We start from the raw sequence: 12,672 nt of genomic DNA, 5'->3' as shown, positions 1-12,672 counted from the left end.
CTGATTCTCCCTGCAGGTCTTGGGACTTGTCAGCCTCCAACCATGTGTGCCATTTTCTTACAACAATTCTCTTTATTAATTGGTTCTGCTTCTCTGGAGAACCCTGACCGAGGATACAATCATCTGCCAAGTTAAATCGTGCTTTGTGGCCCACCCAAAATGCCGCCTTTTCTATTACACGGTTTCACGAGCAGGCCATGAGTGAGCAGAGCAGTAGAATGTGGGGTCTCTCACTGTTTCGTCTTTATGTAACGGGAGTGGGGTCACATTGGGTCACAGTAGAGCCATGGAGGCGCCGCTTTTAGAAAATTCAAGGCATAGAAATTTAAACCTATGCAAAAGGAGAAATTAGGAGCTATTTTTTTTCACATGAAAATAGGATTCTTTACAAGGTTGTTTTAATTAACAAGTTTCCTCTTTTATGTGGAAAATTTTGATTTGCACCAACCCTTTCAGGAACACATGGATTACCTCAAATGAACTGCTCTTCTGCCAGCCTAACGGCATAACATTGAGTGACCTGATTGAGCAACTCACCAGGCTGACAATCTGAGGACTTATTTCACAGACCGTTTTCTAACAACTGACGTGGACCTGGGAGTTGCCTTGTGGCAGAAGGAGCTTTTTGTTTTTGTTTTGCTTGATTTGTACCTTGGGTTTGATTTTATTCAGTCAACTCTGAGTCAGTCCTGGAGTCCCTTTCTAATCATTCGGTGCCTGCAGCGAGCCTCAGCTCACTGTTGTAATGAGGTGTATCCTAGAAGAAGGCACCAGGTAATTATAGTCATTTCTGATGGGTCCTACAAGGGACTTATTCTCAGAAGATGGTATCAGGCTCCAGAGAATTCTGAAGAATCCGTGAGACTGAAATTTTTCTCTGTTCTGACAGAAGGATGCTGTGTCCTACACAGACCCTTGGCAGTATTCAGCAAACATCAATATTATCTGAAATGGAAAGTGTAAAAATACCTATTCATTTAGGTTTGTTAAGTGATAAGCATAGCTTATGGGTTCATGGCTCTTCCAGTCTTGTTTTAACAACCTGGGCATTTTAGAATCTCAATCGGGCGACCTGTTGGTCAGCACAAGCCTGAGAATACCCTCTCCTAGAGCCCAGGAAATCTCTTTCCCGTGCTCCCCTCCTTCCACAGACATCATCTTGTCTAATTCTCACGACATCATTCACTCTAAGGTGGCAGGGCCTGGAAATAACTTAGTTTTATGCAGGAATTGCAAGTCTGATGTAGTTTCCCATGTTAACTATTTAAAGGGTGCAGATTTTTTTCCTCTCCGAGAATGGAGGCCTCCCAAGCTCCTTGAAGTCCCAGAGGTGGGTGCCCAAATCAGGCATGTGATGGTGGGTACGTTCACCTGGTGATTCTTCCATATGCCCTGGTGAATATACTATGAACATGACTTTATCTTTAGAGTCTCATGCCAAGCTCCAAAATGAAGGGTTATCTTAACTTATCAGACCATGACGTAAGCAATGACTCTTCTATGATGCAGGTATCAGAATAGATGTTTTTAGTATAGACCGTCTGCATGACATAAACGGATGGAATGCTTTCCACACTTCCCTTTCTTGGTAGTTACTGGGGTCTATGACTGCTCATGCTTTTTACACCCTCCATTTAATCTCCACCACTCTCATTCCAAGCGATTATCTCGAGCTCACACATACGCTCGCCTGAGCTTGACCGCTGGCATGGCGGCTGTTCACAGGCGGAGGCCAGCTCTGCAGATAGCCGTGTGCTGCCAGGAGCTCAGACACCTTGGAAGCTGCATTCCAGCCTTCAGGGGGACGTGTTGCCGGACACGATGTTCCCTGCTCTGTATAGCATGGGACAGCTGTGAACGGGCAACCACACTTGTGAGTCCGGGTGCTAAAGGTGTTGGTGACACCTGGCCAGGGCATGGAGAGGACGAGTCCAGCAACATACTGGAGCATGTCCAGGTTCTTCTGGGTGCAATATTTCACGCCCCTGAGTGACAGGAGCACTCCCTGTACAGCACAGCCCTGGCCTCTGCTGTTAAGTCTTAATTGGGCCCGGGAAACCACTGGAGGGTTGTCCCTTCCCTGCCTAAGGCTCAAGAGACATTGTCCTGAAATTAATTAGTGTGTGATAAGTATTGTGAAACAGCAGTGCTGCCCTCGGAACTGTCATCAAAGCCAGCTGCTTGCAGGGCTCTGGGACACTCAGACTTGCTAGCTTCTTCTGCCACCCGGGGCTGTTACGTTCCTGTGGTGTGGACAGGGAATTTGGGGGCCTGCCTCAGCTTAACCTGAAGACAGGGAAGTGATAGAGAGGGGAAGAGGTTTTTAGACAGCAGAAAGAAACAGGACGGTGTTGAAGACAAATATCAGAATGCCAGCCCCTCTGCCCCTCAGTTTTTACTCTCTTAGAATAAGGATGTTAGGCCAGGCTCACCTGCTTCATTGTCTACGTAAGGAAAAGGCCAATAATGCTGTGCAGACATTGGGGATTTGATACCTTATTGAGTTGGCCACAGTTGGATTTCCATGGCTCATGTCCATGCCTGTCACAGAATTATCCCACCCCAAGCACATTTGATTGTAATTATGGGTCACTGGAGGGTATGAGTGTGTGTACTATTGACTGAAAGTTTGCGTCCCCCTAAAATGCACATGTCAAGACCTAACTCCCAAGGTGATGATAGTATTAGTAGTTGGGGTCTTTAGGAGGTGATGAGGGTGGAGCCCTCATGAATGGGATTAGGGCCCTTCTGCCGTATGAGGTCACAGCGAGAAGTCTGCCATCTGTGAACCAGTAAGTGGTCTCTCCAGACACAGAATGTGCTGCCAGCTTGATCTTGGACTTCCAGCTTCCAGAACTGTGAGAAATAAATTTCTGTTGTTGATAAGCCACCCAGTCTGCTGTATTCTGTTACAGTCGTCTGCACAGATTAAGACAGTGTATCGGAAATCGGAAGACAGAAGAATCTCAGGCTTTGGTAGCATGTGCTGGGACTGTCTGGCCTGCGCTGTTCTGGTCTGACTGATAGCGGTTCATTTAGCTCGTCAAGGTGAACGAAGTAGCCACCAAACTAAGGGCAGAGGTTAAATCAGGTGATACGGCTTTTGTCAGGAACACTTTTATGTGTAAACTTGTGTTTTATTATAAAATTCATGCAGCATCAGGAAGAAAGATCATTAAACTTACTCTTTACGTTGATGGAAAAATAAAGAGATGTATATTTTTTTCTGAGTCTGGAGAGGCAAATGCTTACATCTAACAGAAAATTGCACCAGAATAAAAGGTCCCCAGAGGCCACTGTCGCAGGCTGAGTAGCCGCTGGGCTCTGGCTTCAGAGGGAAGCAGGCCTGAGGGAGTCCCCGTTCTGCTGCTTACCAGCTGTGCGACCTGGCATGCTGTAAGGCACGAAGAGACGAATCACTGAGATAATACACGGTATTTCACACAGAGCCCGGCACAGAGAGGACGCTCACTCATTGTTGATTGTTAAAAATCACTAAGAAGAGCCTTGTAGAGATGATTCTCAATCATCTTCAGTTTAATACATTTTTAACTGGAGGTTTAATTTTTTTAATTTTATATATAGCCTTTTTGAGAAGGACCATTAAGGGACAGCATTGACTGTGGAGTCCGTGCCTACAAGGCCCCGGGACCTGTGTCCCCCATCTGGGGCTGTTCTCCAAGGTGGGGAGATTTGTAGCAGAGCCTAGGCCACCATCACAGTGGGTCCCACTAGGAAGCTGGAGTAACAAAACCTCCCACACAGCCACCGTCATGTACAACCATCATGGTTGTGCAAGGGCCATATGGCGAGAGGGGCCCTCCTGATGCAGGGAGCTGGCTGCCTGTCCCCGCCCCCGCCCCATTGTGGGCTCCCATCGTGACTACCTGGCAGGTGTCAGCGGCCCAGCACAGACAGGAGGTCCCGGCTGCTCCTATCTCTGCAGTTGGCCCCAGATGCTTCATCCTCCTGAGGTGGTTTTACAGTCCCACTTCCACCCGTCTCTGGCTGATCCCAGATTTGCAGCTTCCATAGCTCCAGTTCTGTGCTTCTCGGAGGACCAGCTTTAGCAGGTTCAATGTGGTTTTATTAATGGATGAAACCCTTGAACGCTTGCTTTATACATTCTTGTTAATAATAGGGCATTGTGATGTGTTTATTGACACATCTAGGCAAATCCTTTCATGACACAATTCTGTAAACAACCCTTGTGCAGTCTTCAGTCTGTCCCTCGGGCTATCCTGAGAACAGATCTTGCTGATATTTCCTAGAAGCAAGTGGCAGCGGGGCCAGCAAAGTGATTCTGTTAGGGTTGAGGAGCCCAGGCTGACGTCTGGAGGGGCGCCTTTGGGGTGTGCATTGTGGCCCTGGCAAAGCTGTGGTAGCACCCACAGCGTACCCACCTTACAACGTATTAGGGCAGGAAGGAACCTTCCAAAATTCCTGGTGTAAGCCCTTACGCTTTTTTACATGCTCTAAAACATCTTCTTTAAGCTGTGTATCTTTTCACAAGAAAAATGCACGTGTGCACACACCCCTGAAATTTTGCAGACAATTTCAGGAGTTCGCTGACTGCCTGCAATAAATTTGTGGACGACAGGTAAGGGACCCCTGAACCAGTGTACTCTGAATCCCCTTTATGCTCAAGTCACTGGTGAAAACACTCATTTCTGACTGCCTCGCTCGTTGGTGGCAAAGCCAGGACTAGGAGCTCGCTGAACTGGCCTACGCTCTCCACCCAGAGCTCCTTTCACAGCTCTGCACTGCTCTCACCTGAACTTCCCCTCCCTCACTGCTCTCAGTGACATCCACACGGAAGTTGTCTGAGTTCATCTCAGTGTAGGTGGTTTATTCCATCTGCTTTCCAAGCCCAGCCAAGGAGAGGGGCACCCCTCGCATCCCAGTCTGTGGGTTTAAAGCTAGTTCTGGGATGACAAAGAAGGAACGAGAGTTTGTGACCTCATTGTTGACCGCAGGGGCTCACTTTGCTTGATGTTCCCGTTAGTAAGTTGTAGTTTGGGTATAGAGTATAAGGTCATTTTGGAACAGAAAGTATTTCAGTTTATAAGGACTGTCACGATGAAAGACCACAAACGCAGTGGCTTTGATACAGGTTAGCTAGCATGTCCCTAGGTAGACAGGGAGGTCCCTGGTGGAATAAACGGAGACAGTCATATCCTAAAACTTCAGGTTTTGAAATCACTCCTTCGCTCCAGGACATAATGTAACAAGGCCTTGAGGTTAATCATACAATTCATTTTGGCCTGACAAACGGAGCAGATCTGATAGATAAGAGAGAGTTACTTTGCTGATTCCTTTAGGATGGGCAAGCAGAACAAACCTGGTAGACGAATTTCATTAGAGGGCACCAGTTCCTTTCTTCAAACAAGTTCCCTTCTTTAAACAGCTCCCCTTCCCCAAACAGACAAAGAGAAGGCGTAAAAGTAAGAGCTTTTACCTCAGTCATGGGGCACCTCCCATTCGCCTCAGTCACAGACCCCCGCCTGCTCGGGAGCTGCAACCTCTTCTCCTGCCTCTACTAAACTATCCTCTTTTTAAAACTCTTTGCCTCTCCCTGGTCCGTGTGTGCATTCTTCGGCTTCACGAGACACGATCCCGGCCCACGCTCAGAAACTGCCGGCAGATCCAACATCACCTACATCAGCTTCAGTAACAGAGATTTGTTTTGTCAACATTTTGGAGGCTGGAAGTCCCAAATCAAGGTGCCAGCAGGGTGGGTTTCTCCTGAGGCTGCTGTCCTTGGCTTGAGATGGCTGTCTTCTCCCTGGGTCACTTCACATCGTCTTCCCTCCTCGTGTGTCTCTGCCCGAATGTCCCCTTTTTTATACAAACACCAGTCATGTTGGATTAGGGCTCACTTTAACGACCTCACTTTAACTTGATTAAGACCCTGTCTCCAAAAGAGGTTACATTCTGAAGTACTGGGGGTTGGGACATCAACATAGGAATTTTAAAGGACCCAGTTTAAGTTGTAACAGAAGGCGTGTTCTGATTGTCAGGTCTCCGAGAAGCCAAGCTTGACCTGGTCCAATGCACTCTCCGTAACACGACACTGTCTGATTCATGGAGACTCCATTAGTTACATTTCCTATAAAAAGTGACAAGACACATCTTTGGAATGTTGGAGAAAAGTCTTGATTTTTCTGGGACATTTGGCAAGTATGCTGAGCACCTACCTGAGCAAATAAAGTTTGCTTGAGGGTCAGGTGGAGGGAAGTAAACACATTTATAGGGCAGTTATGATTTGCATGCTTGAGCCAACGAGGCTGGGTTCTGGAAGAATCTCACATCTTTGTTTTTAAGTGTCTGACAGCTCAGACCCAAACCAGTTGTGGTGTGGTTGTTGAAAATGAATTTTCCATTGGAATTACATTTTTGTAAGTGGTGTGGATTTTGTTTCTTTGGTGGTGGAGAAATTACTCTCAAAGAAAGAATGCAGAAGCAGATTGAAGACACCACCACCAACATAGAGTAATTCAGAAGCACATTCGATTTCTTGTGGAGGAAAACTTAATTGTGTCTTTTAGCCTAGAGCAAAGCCTGTGACACCAACCTACCATTCATTTTGTGTGGGGTTGGGTCAGTGAATTGAAGATTAACTGCTACCGTGAGGTCACACTTGTTTTCTGGTGGAAGCTCTCCCCTCACCTGAGCTTCAGAAGGACAAATGGACATGCATGATGTTTTCAGGTGTGGGAGTTGCAGTTTGGGGATGGTGAAGGGAAATCCTGTGTGAACGTAACTGAAGGAATATTAGAAGAGTTGTCTCTGGTCTTCAGGCTCGAGTTCACGTCATGAACATCTCTTTAGCACAATGCTTGTGGACGGGGAAATGCTGGCCCTGCCAATGGTCTCTAAGGGGAAGATGTGAATTGCAGAGCAAGACGGTGTGTCTCAGGACCGGCAGGTGTCATGTCATGCCAGTACCAACAAGAAAAATCCTAGCTATTCATGGGACTACATCAGATGAAGGTAAATACAAGAAGCAGCTTAAATTCAGTTATAGAACCAGATTATCTAGGGTGGATTATCTATGGAAAATGTTGAATCCCAGCCTAGCTTCACTTTGTATATTTTTGGCATGCAGCTTACTTCTGAGCCATTTTTACTTCTCAGCTGGTGTGTGCTTAGGAAATGCTTGCTAATTTTTAACAGTTTTACACACACACACACACAGACAATATTAGAAAGTCATATGCGGAAAGGAAGACCTGCTGCCTCGTTGCTGTCCACCCCCACCTCCACAATTCCACCTAGTGTGTCAAAGCCTGATATTTTTGTATTCACTGTGGTTTTGGATTTTCTTGTCACTTGTCACCTTCATTGGTGTGGTTAATTAAAGAGCTGACTGTCTCATTGTTTTGAATTTGAGATCTAGTAATAAAAGGGATTCTGAATGTAAAGTAGAAATCAGTGGGGTAAGAGTGGCTCGAGCAAGTACTGAAGTGTACTGGGGGTTAGAGGTGGAATTTCTATTTTGGGTGAAAATCTTCTTTTACAATGAAAAGCACAACTGTCAGAATCCTTCAATTACAAAAAAAAATGTAAACTGTGAACTTGTGGGCTGAAAACTTAGATTCTGGTTAATTCCAAAGCAAGCACATTTTTTTCACTCTTGTGACTTGCTGCCCCAGTTAAATCTCATGCCATTTATGAAAAAGAAAAATGCCTTCCACTTTTTTATTGCCTAAAAACTTCCCAGGTGCAGACAAATATGTATTTCTTCTAACTGCCATATATACACATGACCTTATAATAACGCAGGACGTAACAATGACATCAATTTTAGTGACTGCTTAGAATGAGCTAAATATCATCAAGGAATATTTCAAATTAGTTTGAACAATGATATGCCTTTTCCAGTGATACAAGGCACTTCCCTTTATATGGACCAGTTTTTTCCAGTTTTTAAAAGTTATCTTAATTTTTTAAATAGGAGACTTTTTTTCCAGTTAAGGATATAAAATGTTTAGCAGTCCAGGAAATGAAGACTGCCGGAAGGGTTCATTTGGGTGTATTGCTCATGGAAGGTTTTGTGTCCTCCGCAAAACATGTAGTCAATTTTGAAAGGATGAAATACCCCAATATGTTACACAATTAGAATACAGAAAACAAGAATATACAAGACGTTTATTGTTGTTTGTCAAGGATTTAGTGATGCGAAATATTAAACAAACTGGATTATATTCACTTGCTATAGGAAAAAATTCTTTTTCCTTAAATGTTCTTTTAAATATGTGTGTTTTCTTATATGTTCCTTTGTTCTGCAAAGGATGTGGACAAGGGTCTTAGTAAATTACCTTCATTGTTATTGACTTTATGAAGTTCATGTTCAGTTTGAAAACTGGAGACTCTTTAATGACTCTATTATTCAGGATGAAATTGACTGCAAGTCACAGAAAATTACAGGTAACTGAGTAAAACAGGGTGGGACTGTTTCTGTCTTGTACAAGTCCTGATAAGTGGTCCAAGGCTGGTGTAGTTCTTTGTGATGGCAGCGACCCAGGCTTCTTCTCGCTTGATACCCTGCCTGTGTGGCCTTGATTTCTTGGTGTGAAATGGAAGCACCCATAGCCCAGAGAAAAAGGGGCAAAGGGCACGTGTGAACTGGCTCGAACTTAGATGCTCATGCCTAACTGTAAGGGAGGGTGGGAAATAGAGTGTCCATTCTGAGTTGTATGGGTCCAGCTGGAAAGCAGGGGCTTTCGCCCCAGAGAGAGAGATAGCCAATGGAGAAGAGCTAGCAGTCTCTGCTACAGTAACAAACTTTAGCTATAAATACAATACAAACAGTCCATTCATAATCTTTAAAAACAAGTTGAATTTCTTTTTATGGTTGTTATGGACTTAAATTCTATTAGCTTTCAGATTTGGAATGCTCCCATATATCCAGACCTGAAGTAAACATAGTTTAAAATTATGAAATGCAGTTATTCAAACTCTAATAAGGTTTATTTAAATTTTCATATCTGTTTCCCAAATGACTGGGGTTGAAAAGTACACTGTAATTTCACAAAAGCCTGGTTTATGAAAATTGACTGAACTAAAGCGTAGGAAGAGGCAAGAAAGTGCGAATTAGGTCATTAGACTAGAAGGTATCTAGGCTGGAGCACAAGATGAAGGATGAGGTGGGAATATATTTATTTAAGCGGGTGGGGAAGGGTGGAAGGAAAGGGAAAACAGGGATAAGAGAAGAATGTGAGAATGCTTAGAACTCAAAGCAATGGAGACTGTTGTGATGACCGGGATCCCTCGACCTGAGTTCCGAGGCTATACCTGAGCCAGACTGGAGGAGCTGATTTGTCCTGTGGCCAAGATCTTAAAGTGAGCACCTGGTATCAGCAGAACAAAGGAGGAGACGACTTCCGGGTTATCCAGGACGAGAAGGCCTTAGGCCAGGATAGGTGTGTTTGGTAACAAAGAGAAGTACCCAGGAACTCTTTGCCTAAGATAAATTCCATATCCACGATGTGCCGTTTCCAATTTGTATGAAACCTGGATTCTGGAGAAATCCAGGAACACATCAGGAAGCGTTGAGTTAATTTCCATTACCGGATGTTTTCAGAGAGAGGTTGGGAGACAGCTGCTGGGTGAATGGGGATGAAACAGAGTAGATTCTGGCTTCCAGATTGGAGATGGGTGGTCGGGAGTGGTAGGGAAGATGAGTTTTCACAGTACAATTTAGGTAGCAGATATTCATCAACAATTTTATAATTTTATCTGATTTTTCTTTTTCCTTTTGAATTAAAATATAGTTAATATGCAATATTATATTCATTTCCGGTGTGTAGCATAGTTACTCACCATTTATATACCTAACGAAGTGATCACCATGATAAATCTAATACCCGTCTGACACCGTACAAGGTGATTACGATATTATTGATGATATTCCTTATGCTATGCTTTACATCCCTATGACTTATTGATTTTAAAACTAGAAATTTATACTTATTATTGCCCTTCACCCTTTTTTGCCCAATTTCCTACCCCGCTCCCCTCTGACAACCATCATTTTATTTCATCAATCTGTTTCTGTTTTGTTTTGTTTTTTAGATTCCACATATAAGACAAATCATATGGTATTTGTCCTTCTCTGACATATTTCACCTAGCATAATACCCTCTACCTGGGTCCATCCATATCACAAATGGCAAGATTGCATTCTTTTTTATGGCCGAGTAATATTCCATCGTATATATGTACTACCTCTTGTTTATCCATTCGTCTATTGACAGACACTTAGGTTGCTTCCATATCTTGGCTATTGTAAATAATGCTGCAGTGAACATAGGGGTGCATATATCTTTTTGAATTAGTGTTTTTATTTTCTTTGGCTAGATACCCAAAAGTGTTATTGCTGGGTCATCATGCACAATTTTAGCAGTGTATAAATTAAGGCATTGATTGTAAATGACTTGCCTTGGGTCATACCCGAAGTCTACTTTCTTGGCTTCTACATCAGCATCTCTGTTTCGCATCCATATCAAACATCGTGCTTTATTATCATTTATGTTATGTGTTGATTAATAGGCTAGCTGTAAGAGAGATGGAAAAGGGATAGGGTAAGTGTCTTTTTATCAATCTTAGTACTTAGAGCTGAACTGATGAGGTTACTTAGGGTGACCTTGGCTAAACAGATGGATGGCTCTGCGTCTTGTTTCATTGCTAGGAGACTATACCTCTTTTCTCAATCTGGTAAGAACCATTCTACTTTATCTTTGCTGCCCACAATCCATATCTGCATGCATATTTCATGATTTTCTTACCTTCCAGGTGCTTCTGAAAAAAAAAGATGAAAAAAGAAAGACACGTCAGAGCTGAAAGCACAAATGAACACTTTCATGTAGCTTGCCCTGAGGCATTAGCATTGATTTTACCCCAAATCTGAGTCTCTCACTCTGCCTAGGGGGTCACACACATGGGGTTTTATGATAGGATTTGGCTGGAACACCAAAGAACGGTGATTTTTCCACCTTCTACAATAGGTAGGTTTGAAATTGGGGTGGGCAGGTTCACCTTAGAGCAGACCCAGGAGAATAGAACCTAGAATAGCAGGCGGGCTGTCTGCCCTTTAGCTGCTTGGTTTTGAGGAAACTTTCAGGGGGCACTGATGGGCGATAACAGCCCCGTTATCTAACAGGGTGTCCTTGCCAAAGCCTTGCATACAGTTCCAGAACCCTCACCAGACACTCCAGGACAGACCGACACTGTCCGTGGTCTGTTTGAGGAGAAGGAATTACAGGAGTAGGCACCGTCCTCGGGTCATTAGTGAGACCGTGGCAACGTCAGGATGCTCAGAGAGGGTGTGGTGTTTGGCTCCATGGAGACCTGAGAGGGAGAAGAACGCTGCGTGACTACCTGCCTTCTCTGCTGGAGCAGAATCACTCACTGTGCACCTGTGTGGACCCGGACTCTCTTGCTTTTTGACTTCATTGAGGACAGAGGCAGAGGCCCAGCCTCGCCCAGTGGGAATCCAGTCTGGCTGGGACAGGCCACCAGCTGCGGGAGCCTTTTCCCTGTGGGATTGGAGGAGTCCTTGCTGTCACTGCTAGTGTGGAGACCTGCCGTATTAGTGACTGAGAATATATTCAGTACAAAGCAGCAAAGACCAGGCTTTGAAGGCCGGCACCACCGTTTGCATTGTGACTATGGGCACGTTACGTTACCTTCCGGACCTCCATTTAGAGAGAGTTACCTGTCCAAAGTGGCTTGGGAGGCACATTCTGCCAATTGTCATCTAGTCAGTCTTTCCTTTAGAAGACACCAAGATATGGATTCTTTGTGAGGGACTTAGCAGTGAAGTATAGTAGTCCCCCCTTATCCATGGGGGATATGTTCCAAGACCCCCAGTGGATATCAGGGAAGCAGCTTGAGTAGGTCGAGACTCAGAGACAGGCATGAGTGTGGAGTAAGCAAGATGGAGGGAGGACTGGCCTGTGAAACGCAGAGGCTTTGTGGGGAGCTTGGACTGTCAGGGAAGGGGGTGCAGCGTAGAGTAACGCTGTGGTGACACAGGTTTTAGGAAGGTTCCTCTGACAGTGGTGGATGAGACTCGTGGGAGAAAGGCTGGGCTGAAGGACGGACACTCCAAAAGGGAGAAGGGGGGCACGTTGTAGCAGATGGAAGATCAGAGGGTAATGCATTGTGAAAGCGGAAGGGACATTGGTGCTCACTGACCTGCGCTCAGTTTACTCATAAGAGAATTTGGGTGCAGGTAGAGTCGTGTCTGTTCCCTGGCTTAGTGGAGGTCAGGCAGGGCCTGGGAAACGGAACCCAGCCTTCGCTGGGTGGGTCCTGTGCTAAGCACATGTGGGGAATCGCATTGTACTCACACACAGTGTGGGAGCTGTCTTTACCACATTTTACAGAGGAGGAGGTGGAAATGGAGAAGCTCCATAGCTTGCCTGAGGTCCCGTTGAGGCAGAGGCAGAGCAGGCTTTGACCCGAGCAGGTTGACACCAGAGCACTTGCTCTTAACTGGTACACTTGGCCTCGCTCCCAAACTGTGGCAGCTCACGTTCCAGGAGGCCATCCTGCCTGACCCTGCTGCTGGCAGGAGGGATGAGAAGGGGTGATTCAGAGGGCAGTGTGAAGGAGAACTCGATGCCTGGCCACCACCTACAGATCTGTGCGCCTGAGGTCCCGTGA

General features: G+C 45.1%; 1 protein-coding gene across 3 annotated transcripts in view; it reads left to right on the top strand.

Annotated features, from left to right (window-relative positions):
* Positions 1-12,672, top strand: part of CAMK1D (calcium/calmodulin dependent protein kinase ID) — a 425,678-nt gene that overhangs the window by 100,812 nt on the left and 312,194 nt on the right. The window lies entirely within an intron of this gene.

Source organism: Rhinolophus hipposideros (assembly GCF_964194185.1).
Source record: "Rhinolophus hipposideros genome assembly, chromosome: 1".
In the NCBI taxonomy this organism is placed as follows: Eukaryota; Metazoa; Chordata; class Mammalia; order Chiroptera; family Rhinolophidae; genus Rhinolophus; species Rhinolophus hipposideros.
Note: the sequence above shows the minus strand (reverse complement) of the source record. Positions and strands in the feature narration are given on the sequence as shown.